The sequence below is a fragment of the Lissotriton vulgaris genome, chromosome 10, assembly GCF_964263255.1.
Source record: "Lissotriton vulgaris chromosome 10, aLisVul1.2, whole genome shotgun sequence".
NCBI classification, from domain to species: domain Eukaryota; kingdom Metazoa; phylum Chordata; class Amphibia; order Caudata; family Salamandridae; genus Lissotriton; species Lissotriton vulgaris.
Window position 1 is genome coordinate 558647848 of NC_141698.1, and position 15803 is coordinate 558663650.

The following is a 15803-nucleotide window of genomic DNA, read 5'->3' on the forward strand; positions in this document are numbered from 1 at the left end:
TTTACTTATTCAAACATATACTAACACATATTTACTCTCTTATATAATCCCTGATACAAGTTCACAATGATCCATACAGCCACTCACACATTCACTGGCTCTTATGCACAGTTATTTATATATGTCAACTCTCGCATGTACTGTGTTTTACATATGTACTTACTTTGACATGTAGCACTGAGATATCCATTCACTCACCAATACACTCATGCACACAGTCAACCGCCCATACAGCTGTTTCCACATGCACTTTTGAAACCATACATCTAGTGAATCAACTGCTCACACATCTATGCACAGAGTCATACACCTCCCAGCCACCCACACACACACTCAATATCCCATACAAATACTTGGGCAACCAATCAATAACCCATATAGTTACTCATATAGCTACTGATCAACACATGCAACAGTTTACAGAACAACAGACATAATGATGCACAAATTAAGACAGTTTAGTCACTAACCCATGCACTCAGTGAGACACATTTAATCACTCACTCATACAGTCAGTCATGCACCTACTAAATCCTTCATCCAGACACTTATACATCCACTCATTCTTCAATATGTAAGACATATTTTAACTTTACAGAAACATACAGTCACTGGATGTTGTCATCAGTGATGTCATTTGAGATGTCATCAGTGATGTCATCAGTGATGTCACTGACCATGTCATGAATGATGTAATATGTGACATCATCAGCAGTGGATTGCGGGTGCGCGATATATAGTTAGCGCAACTAACTATATATGGAATTTCAATGGTTTTATGCGAGTAAAATAAGGTTTTGTAAATGCAAATCCCTAACTATATATGGTCTATAACCTATGGTTTTTTCATTGAATATATATATATATATATATATATATATATATATATATATATATATATATATATATAGAGAGATATAGAGATATAGAGATATATATAGATATAGATATATATATATATATATAGAGATATAGAGATATATATAGATATAGATATATATATATATATATATATATATATATATATATATACATATATATATGTTATGGCAATATTTAGAATTAATATGAAATATGTTATTATTTTACAATTTAATAACAAAATTAATGTTTACATTTTTATCAAAAATTCAAAATAATTTCAAATTAATTCAACACTAATTCTTATTTTTAGCAAAATGCACTACATATTAAATAAACATAAAAATGTTACTGAAAGTGAGAATTATTTTAAATTATTGTTTAGGGATGACTGATAAATCAAATGAATATATTCACATTAATTATTTTTAATGCACATTTATCTGTTGATTTAATGTACGGTCACTATTTATTTTATTAGATTTAGGTATTTGCCTCGTCTGCCAGCAAAAGGTTATAAATGGGGGGGTAGGTCCTCCCCCAATTGATCACCCGGCTGCTTTCCTATAATTAGAGTCTTTATATATTGCAGGACGCCCGCTCAATAATAGGACCTAAAATTAGGTACAGGCCATACCCCCCTCTCATCATTAAATATTTGAGGGCCTTTAAGGCTCTGGCATATGACTAAATAAAACTGCTGGCCATAACTTCTCTCCGCTTGAATCAGCAATTACCAAATTCCAAAGAAATGGCTCTGAAAAAATAAAGATCATTTTAATTGCCTTGCATCGCCCCACTATTGAAAGATGTAAATTGTCCATCCGTCAGAAGTCCTTCTTAGTATTTTGCAGGACCAGGGCCAACTTTAATTCAACTATCCTCTCCACTTTACTCATGATGTTAACTTCCAAGTATACAGCATGCTCAGTTCTGTGACTATCCAAATACGCAACCCAGTCATTAGCCACTATCTGACTTGTATTATTATTTAAAAGATACCGAGACACTTTGCCAAACTTTAGTGCTTCGTCCTCCACTTCCCTTAGTACTGTTTCAGGTTCAGGTGTTTTATCTGTGATGTCATTGCTTAGGCTAATGTCTTTTTACTAGGCCATGCCCAACGGATGGAACAATCAACTCCTTATCGAGAAGCCTCCTAAATAATGGATTGACATACAAGCCAAAAAGTAGGAACTCCTGCCTTGTCCTCCCATTATAGGAATGGCCTCTGATTCTGTCCCTGTTCTTTGCAGTCTGTCTCCTGACTTATAACACCTGGGCCAAACTGATTCCATCTAAGTACAGCCAACAGGTAATCCCATTCCACCCAATCAAAAGCCAAGATCTTAGCATACAGTTTTGCATCCCCATTTATGAATGAAATAGGCCTACAAGACCCTGGATCAGTTAGTGTTTCCCCTTCTTCTTAAACACTGCAATGTTACTGGAAAGTCAGGACAGCGGAGCTTATGACCCACCCTGTACTTCCCTAAATAAGATGCGGAAATCAACCCATAATTCAGAAAAACACGTTATAAAATTCAAATGGAATTTTGTCTGGAGCTGCCGCTTTCCCAGCTGCCGGTATACCAGAGCTGTTCTATTTTCTCACCTGTAAATGGAGCATCTAAAGCAGCCTTCTCATATGTATGTAACTGCCCTCCAGCAAAAAATCCAAGATATTGCCCAATTTCATTCTCTGTAGGAGGAATTTCTAAGTGATATAGTTCGCTGTAAAACTCCTTAATTACTCCCAGTATCACCTCTGTAGTAGTTACCATTTGCCCCTGCTTGTCCTTAAAATACTGAATGTTGCTTTGGACCATCTTTTGCTTCGTCCGAAGTGCCAGCAATTTGCCCACTCTCTCACTGTACTCGTGACACTCGGACCCATGGGCCTGATATTGTTTGGCTGCCTTTCCAGGATAGATATTATTATTCCTGACTTTCATTGCCGAGATCTTATATGTTACCTCCTGTGATACCCCATTATTCATTGCCATTTGTATAAGATTGGCCTGGTAGCTCAGCTCTTCACTGCTAGCACTCAGCTTCTGAGCCCGAATCTTCTGCCTATACAAACTAACGTTGAGGGCCTCCCCTCTTATTCTAGCCTTCAGTGCATCTCAAACGATGTTACCAAGGGTACTACCCCATTCAGCTCCATACAAGTCGGGATCCATTTCTTCACGTGATTCACATGCTCTGTATTTGACAACAACACCCTATAAAATGACGAGGTCTGTGGCTGAGGCTTTTTTGTCAAGGCCCAGATTTCAATCACTATGGGGTTGTGGTCTGACAAGGTGCAAGGACTTTTTCAATTTTTACCTGTAAAGAAAAGCAGTTGAATCTAAAAAATAATCAAGTCTGACATGCTGAGTATGAGGGGGCTGAATAACACGTAATAAACCTGTTCTGTGGCCCTCAGCTGCTTCCAAACATCCACCAATAAATGATTTGATTAAAGGCCTTCAGTGCCTTGAAATCCCTTGGCTTTCTGCCCTCATAATGACCAGTAGGCAGAGCATTTGGACCACTGTTAATATGTACATTTAGATCTCCACAAATTATGACTGAAGTAGCCCAAGATGCGAGCTCGACATTAATGAAATTGATTACTGCCAAATCATCCAAGTTCAGCATATAAATAGAACAAATTGTGACAATGCAACCCCCAAGCAGACACTCCACCAAGACTCAACAACCATATTTATCTATGAGTTTCCAGATGACCTCCGTCACTGTTCTGCAAGCCAATATAGCAACACTCTTTGTGCTGGGCCCCTGAGTAGTGTGCCAGTATCAGATATCCAAGGGTTTCCAACATACGTTTCTTTGACCCTTCTATTAGAGTTTCCTGGATGCAGATGTCAGCCCAGTAAAATGTCAATCCTTCTGCTACATTCCTCCTTCTACAAGGAACATTTACACCACAAATATTAATTGTAGCAATCTGTAGATTTCCTACTCTTGCCATTTATACATCTTGCCAATCACCCTTATCTTTGAGCAACCCCCCAGACGACCAACCAATCCTATCTTCCTGATGCTGGTAACCTTTCTTAACCTTTCCAACCCTTGAGTGCCCCTCCAGCCCACCTGCCCCTGTCCCCACTTGCCTACCCTTAATACTCACACCCCTCCCCACACCACCCACGTCCGCTCCCCTCCAAACATTTGAAGCAACTAGACCAACCAGGTCTGTAAAATGGACTGCATGCTCCTCTCGCATTTCAGCATGTCACAGCAGACACACCCCCTTCCAGTAAAAGAGAGGGAGAAAACAGAAATAAAATAGCAAATAAACATTAAGATCCATCAGAAATCTGGACAGTGACTCTAAGCACCATAGACAGCGGTAGCAAAAACACTGCCTTGCTTATAGCAAACAAACAGCTCAAAATGTCCAGGCCCTCTACTTCAACAATAGGTATCTTAACATTTCAGCATTTGTAAACATTCAGGAATTCCTTACCTCCCTAAGCCTGCTCATCCAGATATTCTTTGGCCTTGATTTCAGAGACAAATATCCTGTTCCTTTTTTGTAAATTAACTTTAGATGTGCAGGGCTCATTAGGTACACCTCCTTCTCGTTTCTCCTGAAAAGGGCTTATAAACTGCCTAAGCCTCCAGGGTTTTTATACCATAGCATGGCAGAAGTCAGGCCTTGTGAAGGAGGAAACCCCATTATAGTTCGGTATCAAATTGGGGCGAGCCTTCTTGAATATGGCCTATTTTAACAAATACATTTTGAAGTAGACAATGATAGCCCTTGTTGTTAAAGAACCAGCAACGGTGGCCTGAGCGGACCTCTTTACAAAGAGTGGAAACCTGTGTGCCATTCGGATCTTTATCTCCCATCTCCAACTCTCCAATTTAGGGAAGGTGCCCTTAAACAATTTAACAATGAAAGACCTTACATCATTGCCCTCAACATCTTTCTCCAGACCCAATATCCATAAGTTGTTTCTACGTTGCCAATTTTCAAAGTCTTCCAATGTCTACTAAATATCTGTGATCTGGTACCCTTACATAGAAGATTGTTTAAACAGACCTCCTACATCCACTTCCAGTGTTGTGGCCTGAGTCTCAACTGTTCTAATTCTTTCACCAATTTCCGTGTAGGCTTTGGAAATCCGCCTGACCAACCCCTGCAATTTCCTATTAGCCACTCTTGCTTTTTTGCTATCCTGCTGGGATCAGAGTGCAGTACATAAGGTGTCCAAAATGTCACCCATGTAAGACGTGTCTTCACCGAGCTCCGCCGCTGAGATCATCAGCAGTTGTGGTCCCAGCTCCTTTCAGGGCCCCTTCCACCACCAAAATGTTGGGAGACTCTCCTGTAATAGCGGGAGCCAAGGGGAGCAGTTTGTTTTCATGGTTGGACGACTAGGGTAATATCATTTTTCCCAGAGATGGAGATGAGAGTGGCTGTAGACAAAATGCCGGCTGCCGCCGGCCCTCACTACATTGTCTGGAACGCCCTACGTAGTCTCACCGCTCTTCCCAGTTCCTGCCCCTCGCCTGCCTCGACAGTGCAGAGGCTCTCTCCTGCTTTGGACCAATGGACAGGGAGAGCCTGCTGGACACTGAAAAATCTGAGGCTGCCCAGAAGACGGTCATAGGAAGCATTGGGGTGGCAGTGGAGGACAGAGTGCACCGCTAGACCCAGATACCGATGGGTCCATCGACATTAAGCAAAACAGGGGCTGTCCTCCTGTGGGGCTCGTGATCCCTAGTGACTGGGTAAAGTGATGCTGGGCTGCTGCCCCACACTCTCTGCTATCCCTGGGCGGCCCTCTTCCCGGTGGATGCTGGGCCCACCTGTGTGAAGAGACAGGATTTTGGGCCCTGCCACATCACCCACAGCCTCCCATCAATGCGGTCCGGGGTGCAGTGGGATTTGTAATGACCCACCTTGCCTTCGCCACAGTTCAGTGAAGTGTGGGCAGCCTGTCGGCCTTTGTGGATGCTGAGGTTGCCTTGTGGCCCTGCGATTGGACACCTGGAAAGGGTGGGGAGCCCGAAGGCTCCTGTGTATGGGTTAGGTGCGACATGCAGTTGCCCAAAATGCTCGGTTGACTGTAGGCAGCCCCTCTCCTTGGCACACCCGGGGCCTCTCTGGATTTAACACAAGGGCCACAACTCCATCACGTTATCTGTGACCTCTTAGCGACACTGTGCAAGGGTGATTTATGATCCACTGCAGATGCACTGCTACTCTGAGGCTTGCATTGGGAGTGGGGGAGCCCCTGGTGCAGAGGTGCAGCACAGTACCACCAATCACCATCTAGTACTCAGTAGCCTGATACAGACGGAGCACTTATCGGTCCCACACATCTCTGCTCTGCATGCACTACTGATCCCGACCCACAAGCCCTGGGTGCTGGCTTGCGGGTGTGGGAGCCCCCCTATAGCAATCACTTAGCTGGCCTCCGCTTTGGGCCCCCTGAAGAGTCTAGTTCTTGGCCCAACACCTGTGAGATTGTGATCTGCTGTAGTGTAGCCCTCTCAGGCACCCTACCTTGGACTCATCGGCTTATGTGCTTATCCTCCTTCCTTACCTGCTCCTTTAATTGCCACTGCCTTTGTAGTAAAGAGAACCATTTGTAGTACAGTGCCTCTGCAAAGAAAAGTGACCAAAGTGGAGGCGGATCGAAGTCGGCATCTGTCCCCATTGCCACGACCTCGGAGGGCTCAAATAACGACGAACATTCGCCGGACATTCTTGGAAAGCCTCTTCGTCAATCACGACATAGCGGCCCTCAACCAGGAAATAGCGATTAACATCAAGGGCATCAGAAGGAGTATGGGTGAACTGTACCAGAGGGTCGACTCCCTGGAGCCAGCCTGCAATTCTCAAGAAAAAGAATTATAATAACAGCGCCGGAAATCATCATCCTATGGGACAAAACTGCTGATCTTAACTACCAACTGGAAGATCTTGAAAACAGGTCATAGGGCTGCAATATCCGCATCTGCCCCACTACAGGCTGACTCCGGGAAGCTGGAAGATTATGTTCTTGCCCTCTTTCATCAGGTAGCTCCGGCCCTGGCAGACCAGGATATTGTCCTAGATCATACACACAAACCTGGTTCCCTGGCTCTGTTCCCTGGGCAACCACAGGATGCACTCACCTGTCTCCATTATTATCGGCAGAAAGAAGTCATCATGTCCTCAGTACTCAACAAAAATGCCATTGACTTAGAGGGTGCAAAGGTGTGTCTGTATCAGGACTTATCTCCTATTACATTGCAGCGCCATAGGGCCCTTCAACCCCTCACCAGTATTCTTTGTGACAAAGGGATCAGATACAAGTGGGCGCATCCATTCCGCATTGCTTTTGTATGGAATAACAAAACCTACAACCTGTAAGCTCAGGAGGAAGCTCAATCCCTGTTGGATGTAGACAAACAGCAGACTGATGATCCTCCCCATTTTCAACACAGGCGCCCAGCGTCCCCTTCACCTGCCGCACCCCATACTGTATGAAGAATAAACGGTTCCGCAAACCCTGTGCCCTAGAGCGCCACCAGGAATGAGCTGCCCTACTGCATCAACTTCAAAGAAAAGACAGCACTTCAGAATCATACAATGACTAGAGGAGGCCTGTTCCCATTGCTGACTCTTTCCGCTTTCGCTTACTTGCAGTGCAAAGTTACTCCCCTCCTCTTCAGGGACCTGGGAGAGTCGGGCACCTCAAATCTTCTATTCTGGCTTCCATCTTCAGCAGCAGAGCTCCTCTCTCCACCCCACCAGAGGCTAGACGTGACTCTTGCCGAAGACATGGACCCTCCAATTTTGATCCACCATTGTGCTCCCAGGCAGGGAACTCACAAGTTGTATTGTTTATTGTCTTCCCCTGTTCTCCTAGTTCCGACAGCTCATATCTGGTTAGCCACTAGTCAGACACCACATGGTCATCAGATTTCTCTAGCATCGCTGAGGTGGGGCCTAGCTCACCTCCACATCAATAGCTACACCTGCTTCACACCACATGATTAAGGTCCTGAGTCAACGTTCACGGCCTCGATACTCCAGTGAAATGGCTGCCAAACCTTTATTTACTCAGGGATTCCAAATGTGATGTTTGTCTCATTCAGGAAACACACCTTCTTAAGGCAGATTGGAAGTGTCTGTGGTTCCGATGGTTCAATCACCAATACTTCTCATCGGGGCAAGGGAAGAAAGTGGGAGTAGCAGTATTGTTGGCCACACACTTTCTGGGGAGGGTGATCTAGACTCAACAGCTATACCAGGAAGATTACTATCTCTATGAATTGACATAAAGGGCTATACTTTTATGCTACCAAGCATCTATGCCCCAATGACCATTAGGATGCCTTCTTTAATGACGCAACTGGGGGAGTGCTAGCCACCCCAAATGCAGATATTATGTTGGGGGGAGATTTCAACTTGGTCCTTGATGCTTCCCTAGATAGATCGATCCAGAGGATGGAAAAGGTGGGAGCACTATCACCAACGAGTCTGCAATGATTGAAAGAAGGACTAGTCGATGTACGGTGCCTGTGCAATCCACTCACAACAAACTATACTTTTTTTCCACAGCACACAAGTCTTATGCTAGAATTTCTTTTTTCATTACCCCCCAGCATTTAACAGAAGTGGCTAAGGCGGCTCATATAGGAGTAGCTGCACTCTCCGACCATCCACCTATATCCATTACATGTCACCTGCTGCCTCCCACACTGCACCACCGTACCTGGTACCTTAATCATAAATTCTTGGTACGTAATGCCACTGTTGTTGAAATAACAAATGCCATCCGAGACTTCCTTGCTACCAATGATGTCTCTGAAACCCCCATAGCACCGCTATGGGGCATGGGAAAATTGGTAATTTGAGGCAGTTTTATCACAATGGCGGCTCAGATTAAAAGAGGCAGGAGAGACAAATATTCACAGCTGGAGGTTGAGGTGAGGGATTTGGAGGAAGTGCATAAACACACAGATTCCCTTAAAGCACAGAAGCAGCTAACGGCGGCTTGCAAGCAACTTAAAGCCCTGACATTGATCAAACTAAATATGCACTCCTGCGTATGAAGCAGAAATACTATGCTGGGGCAACAAGGCAGGGTGACTAATGGCGCATAGGTTACGGGCCCAGACCCTCCAACATAGAATATTAGAGATTGGGCACTCCCAGGGCACTAAGGTTGACCAAGATGAACACATAACTCAGGCATTTGAAAACTTCTACTCCACCCTATACACAGCTGAAGCCCTGGACTTTAGTGACGCTGAATCTTATTTGCACAGGCTTCCCTGGCCCATCTCCCCCAAACAATTCCTCCAACCTAGATAAAGACATCCAGACCATTTATATAAATCCTTTAGTACAACCCGCACTCTCACTGATACAATGCAATTTGGGACCACCATGTTTATCCCTGAACTTGGTAAGGATCCCACTCACTGCTCTTTATCCCACCCATCTCGCTGCTGAACGCGGATGCCATGATTTTTACAAGTATCCTAGGTTCATACTTGAATGCAGCTGTATCAACAATACTTAACATTTTTCCATCTTCTTGATAAAGCCCAGAGGTCTCATACAACTGCCCTCTTGATGTCTGTTGAAGCCGAAAAGGCATTTGTTTCAGTCTGCTGGCCATATTTATAACTTGTACTTACTACAATGGGCCTTGGCCCGTGACTCTGCTGCTGGATAGGGTGCAGGTTACGCTACAGCTAGGGCAGCTGTTCGGGTCAATGAGAAGATTTGATTTTGATTGAAAGATATACATAGCGCACAAATGCTCATGGGTGTCTAGGCGTTAAGCGGAGGTGTCTGCCAGAGGTTCAGTAGATGAGATGCATATTAGTTGGAGAATAGCCATGTTTTTAGAGATTTTCTAAAGGAGAAGAAGATGTTGCAGCTTTTCAATATTGTATGGGGCACTTGTCAGGGCTGTCCCCCCTACTTTTTGCCCTCTATATGGAGCCCTTTGACCGACTAATTGGCAAGAACACAGACATAGGGGGTTGGTAAATGGTGGCAGGGAGCACAAATTAGCACTCTAATCTGCTGACGTGATGATAGCGCTGACTAAGCCTCTCATCTCCTCACCCCCTTTAATGTGAGAGATGGAAGCCGTCAGGTGATCCTCTGGCTTCAAAATCAACTTTCCGAAATCTTATGTCCTTAACCTCACTCTTCCCAAGGCAGACCAAACTCATTTGGAACACCTCTTCCCCTTCACCTGGGCGTGCCACAGTGTGGGATATTGGGACCTACAGATACTCTTACGCATTATGCTATGCTCCTGGCTAGTGCTAGATCTGATCTCTCCTCATGGAAAAGATACACCCTTTCCTGGTTGGGGAGACTGGCAGCGGTTAAAATGACCCTCCTACCTAAGATCCTTTATCTCATGCAAAAGTTACCATTGCAGCCTCCTCCGCATGTCCTCTGCAAGTACATCATTCACAGGAACACTCTCAGAGTCTCGACCAACACCGCCGACACCCTCAGCACCGCCGAACATCTGCACTTTCAGATCCACACCGACCCCAACACCACCTTCAGAGAAACCCTCATCTACAGACCCCCCAGACCCCGACCACAGTTCAGCGACTCCATCGCTGACTTCATTAGCATACATGCCCTCACCTCCATGGACTACATCCTCCTCGGGGACCTGAACTTCCACCTCAAGAACAACAACGACACCAACTCCACCACCCTGATCAACAACCTAGCCAACCTCAGACTCAGATAACTCGTCACAGCACCCACCAACTCTGCCAGTCACACGCTTGACCCCATCTTCTCCGCAAGCCCCCATGTCTCCTTCAACCACACCACCGAACTCCACTGGACCGACCATCTCTGCATCCACTTCACCTTCAAGAAACCCATCAGGCACCACCGCACCCAACAGATGCCTCGCCGCTGCAGGAGCAAAGTCACCAAGTTTGTTCTCTGTTGCTACCTCTCTCCTTTTTGAATACCTTGTTCAGCTGCTTTCTTAGCTCACCAGCTAACCACCACCCTCGACCAGAGCCCACCCTCCGACCCCACCGACCCCAACACCACCGCCCGCAACCTCAGACAGTGGATCAACGACTGCGCCAACACCCTCACACCGATCAAGAAACCCTCCAACAGTCACACCAACAAGAAAGCCAGCTGATTCACTGAAGACCTCTGAGCCTCCAAGCAAACCTGCAGAAAGCTGGAGAAGATCTGGCTCCGTGAACGGACACCGGACAGCTCATGAGTAACCAGTGCCATGATAGGAGTCAGGGACATAGTACAAATCCAGTGCAAGCTCTCTACCTGCATATCCCTCCTGACCTCATTTATAGGCAACCCTAACTTCCCGCCAGTGCAAGAGGGACTTTCCTTTGCACCCTGGCATGTTGCCAACTGCAAAAGATCGGGTGGCCTCTTGGTTGTTGACGGCATTATGGAGTTCATGCAACTCCAATCTAACTACGGCCTCCCATTAGGTGCCTGCTGACAATACATTGTCGTTTGACACTGGCTCCTGTAGCCTCACATTTGCCCCAATGTGAGCCGATCCCTGACCCCTTTGAAAAATGGCTCCTCATCCGATAGGTGCATACGCTCTGACATATATAAGTTCCTAAACGCCCCGATGGTGCCCTGTAAGTCACCTGCACAACGACGCTGGGAACACAAGTGTGGACGCACCTTCACTGCCAAAGAATAGAGCAACATTTGGCACAGGGTCCGTGCTTCTGCATACAGTGCGTTGGGTAACAAAATGATACTCAAGATTGCCCACTATTAGTACTATGCACTGGCTAGGGTGGCTAAGTAGAAGAAAGGCGGGGAGGCAAATTGTTGGACAAACTGTAGACAAACTGGCACACTTACATATATTCTTTGGCACTGCCCCAAGATACAACCATTTTGGAAGGCAGTCTTGGCTGACATCAATGAGATTGATGGCACGGACAACCCAAGAATCCCCAGTTACGTCCTTCTAGGTCTCGTGAATCCTCTAACATACCCACTAAAGTAATGAAAAAGGCGGGCTATCACACTGGTGCTTGGTGTGGCCAAACTGGTCCTTCTGGCCTGGTGGGGCTCAGTCTTGGTGCCGTTGTACCTAGACTGGCTCCCTAAGTTATGAGATCTCTTGGAGTTGGGGAAATTAACTGAAGCTGTATCCAGTACTCTGCCATGCTTTGATAAAACCTGGGGATTCCTGTCCAATGAATTCAGGGAGCTAACTCGCCCAACCTACTTACGGGTCTTTGGCCTTACACGAGTGGACCATGATACTCAATGAGGTGTTAGGGCGGCCGTCTCCATTCTTCCTCGTCTTCAGCACTAGTGACTGTACATTGTCACCTACAGTGGGATGTCGAAGAAGTTTGTTCTCTGTTGCTACCTCTCTCCTTTTTGAATACCTTGTTCAGCTGCTTTCTTAGCTTTCTTTTCCCCCGGCCTCTCTTTTGGGTGGATACATCAACTTAGGTTGGATCGCTCAAGACCCCTGAAGAGGCATTTAGAGTACTGTCCGAGACGCCATCAGTTGAGAGATTTGAATCACTGATGTGACTTGAGCGATCAGATAAGGACAAAATGTTCACCCCAGATTCAACCAATCCCTGGCCTGGTATTTTCATAATAACAGTGCAGCATGGCTATGTTTCTTATTGGCACCAAGAGTTGTCCACTGATTTTCACCTCGACTTGACACCAAAATGTTCTGAGGCAGGGTACTTGGGATATCTAAAACTCCCCTAAATCAGAGCTTGTTATAGCACCGCCTGTAATGCTCTGATTTACACTAGGAGTCACACTGGGAGCTTTATCAAGTTCTAGTATCAATGTCTCAATATTAGACCCATGCATTGCACCTTCAAACATTTCCATGTGTTCCCTGGAAGGCTGAATACCAACCAGAGCAACTTCATTCTCTGTATCTATGCTCTGTGAGACGAAAGCGGGTGCAGGCCCCAGTAATATGTCTCTAGATCCGGGTTTTACTCTAGAGCCTTGAAAAGAGTCCTGTAGCTGAGATACAACAGTACCCTCATCTTGCAAGTCTGTCCCAGAGCGCCCTCCAACATTGACACTGACACGAACCTGAGGGCTGATGTCCATACAGCCCTTCTTCCCATGTATCCTCTGTCCACCATGTGCCGCCGATGAGCTGGAAGCCCCTCCGCCAGAGAGCTTGGCTTAACTGAAAACCATTTCTTTGGGCAGCGAATCTATAATATTTCTCTCCCCAACCTTCAAGTTAGAGCCCACTGCTGAAGTAAGCTGTTAGGACAGCCCAGTGAGGTGGCCAGCCTGTCTTTACCTGCAGGAGGTCTTTTGGGCATGCATGGCATTTTTAATATTTCTGCTATCTGAGGCCAACTGCCTTCTTTATCCCCTCGCCATTACTCTCTTCACCTGTCTTCCCCGCCGGTCGGACATCTTCATTCCCAAACGTGTCCCTCTCTGTTTCCAGAAATTATACGCCAACCCCACCTGGCTCACCAATGAGTGATCTCGCTGGGGATGTTTTAGAGCCGGGCCACCAGCATGAAATCGAACAGTTTGGGGACCTTTCGGAGCCATTGCAGAAGCCGATCTTCTTAGCAGTTGACCATAAGATAACTGCCTCTCTGCTTGCATCCACAGTTCCTGCTGCTTTCACCCAAACTGCCTCCAAGATAAACAGCGAAGTCTACACGAAGCAGCACTCTGTATTCACCCAATACTCTGCAGGGAACCAATCTTCTCTGTCAGCACAGGTCACTAAAAAGCTTGGTGTGGAATACACCTCCCATCATGGCAGATGACTAAGCATTTCTTTCCCTTAGGTGCCGATCCGCTTTGACAGGGAGAGTAGCTTGCACAGGGCTGTTCACGCAGCTCCCTCTTGTTTCTCCTGTTGATGGGAGAAGAGGCGAATGCATGTTTTTTAATAGTAGTGGAACCTAGCTATTTTTAAGAAGTTACATTTAAAACAGTACAATCTGCATTTAAGATGTGGTCGGGGGTCAAGAGTAAATTGGGTGATATAATTACAACACTACCCTGTGGAGAGTGCAGATCCTTCCAGCTATCTTTCATGACAAGTATTGTAGTAAATGGGAACAATGTTGAGTAGGGAAAATTGGAGACTTCTTTCATCTTAACCAATCCAAGGGGCAGATTAGGATAGCGTTTTTTCCGCATCCTCCAAGCCGGCGGAAGCCACCGCCGGCCCGGAGGATACGGAAAAACCGCAGCGGACCCACCAAAGACCCACCGCCACATTAGGATGGCTGGTGGGTCCTGGTTTCCGTCCACAGCCTTTCCGCCGCGGTTGGCTTACAACCGCTGCGGAAAAGCCCTAATATGGTGACGGTGCCTCTCAGACACCGCCAGCCATATTAGGATGCCCAAAAAGAAATGATTTTCCACGGTGGGTTTTCCGCCGTGGAAAAGCATACGGAGCTTCACTGCGGGGGCCCGTTGCGGGTCCCCTGGGTGAAGGGGGGGTGGGGGTGCACATGGGGGGTACCTATGGTACCCCCCTGCATTTGTATGCGGTAATCGGCAGGCACCGCGCGGTGCCTGACGCTCTCTGCATACAAATGCAATGTATGCATTTTTAACATTGAAGCTTGAAGCCGCACCCGCCGCTATGTTAACAATAGAGGATGTGACCGCCAGGGTGGCGGTCACATCCTAATTGGACAGGAGGGAACTCCGCAGGCCATGCGGAGGTTCCCTCCTCCTCGATGGTCGCGGACGGACTCAAGTCCGTCCGCGATCATAATGAGCCCCCAAATCTTTTGATGCGATGCCAGGGGATTTTGAGCTTGAAAGGCGGGATTTTTTAAAACTTTCTTCAGTTCAGAGATTTTTTGCTAAAATGTCCCAGGGAAACTGTATGGGAGTAGAAGATCCTGGTGATAGAGCAGCTCGGTAAACTAGCAGGATGTAGGATCAGTCAGATCTATCAATATCTAATGGAGCTTATGCAGGGCAATCTGGCAAAAGAATCAGACAACTGGAGTTTGCGGACGGGTAGAAATGAAGCACAATTTTATGAGTCTTTGGTGATAGGCTAGTTGGTATTATTATCTGCAGGGCTACAGGCTCAACACTCTAAGACATTTTTTAACTTTTATATACCCCTGCACAAATAGCCAATTGGGGAAGAAGGATAGGTATAACTTGCCCGCGATACAGTAGCCAAAATGTAGATCTGGCCCATTTGTTCTAAGTCGGATGGGCTTAAACAGGGGATCACTGAGTTTCTAGAGGCTATTTTGCACATACAGACATGCCATTCACCCCATCTCACCCTATTACGGATAGATGATCAAGAGGTAGCAAACCAGTCTCAATATTTTGTATATGTGGCCATGGCAGTAGTTCAGATCTGTATTGCTTTAAATTGGTTCAGACCAGATCCTCCCACTTACAATCAATGTTTGACCAGATTGCTCTCTATTTACCATCTGAAGAGCAATTTGGATGCACACAATGTAGGGCTCCGAAAAAGAGGGGGGTCAGGATCTAGGCACCAGTTTTGGAATGTCTGGAAAATGGATCAGATAAAAGATGTGGCATGAATTTATGAAAGCATAGAAGTCTTTTTCCCCGATATCTCTTAATTTTGATCAAGCATGGTTTGGGATATGATGAGGTAGATAGGTTATCCAAAATGGAATCCATTCTGGCGTGTTTTTCGGACTATTGTTGGAATTGCTGGTCTTATTTGTTTGTAAACTGAATATCAATATGGCAATTCTCAAACGTTGTGTTCTTTATGAAAGGGATTGGGATGAGCAATCAATTGTTTACATTTGTTTTTTTCTAGTTTTGAGTTTTTTCTTCACTTTTTGTGTTACTTATACTAATCATGTGTATATTGTTTACTGTACCTCTTGTGTGCAATTGTGTGAAGATTTTTTTTTTAAAGAACTCGGTAAATCTATATTTTAAA

At 45.7% G+C, this 15803-nt stretch overlaps 1 protein-coding gene across 1 annotated transcript in view; it reads left to right on the forward strand.

Moving 5' to 3' along the window:
• APOLTP (apolipoprotein lipid transfer particle homolog) overlaps positions 1–15803 on the forward strand; it is a 1141779-nt gene that overhangs the window by 216622 nt on the left and 909354 nt on the right. The window lies entirely within an intron of this gene.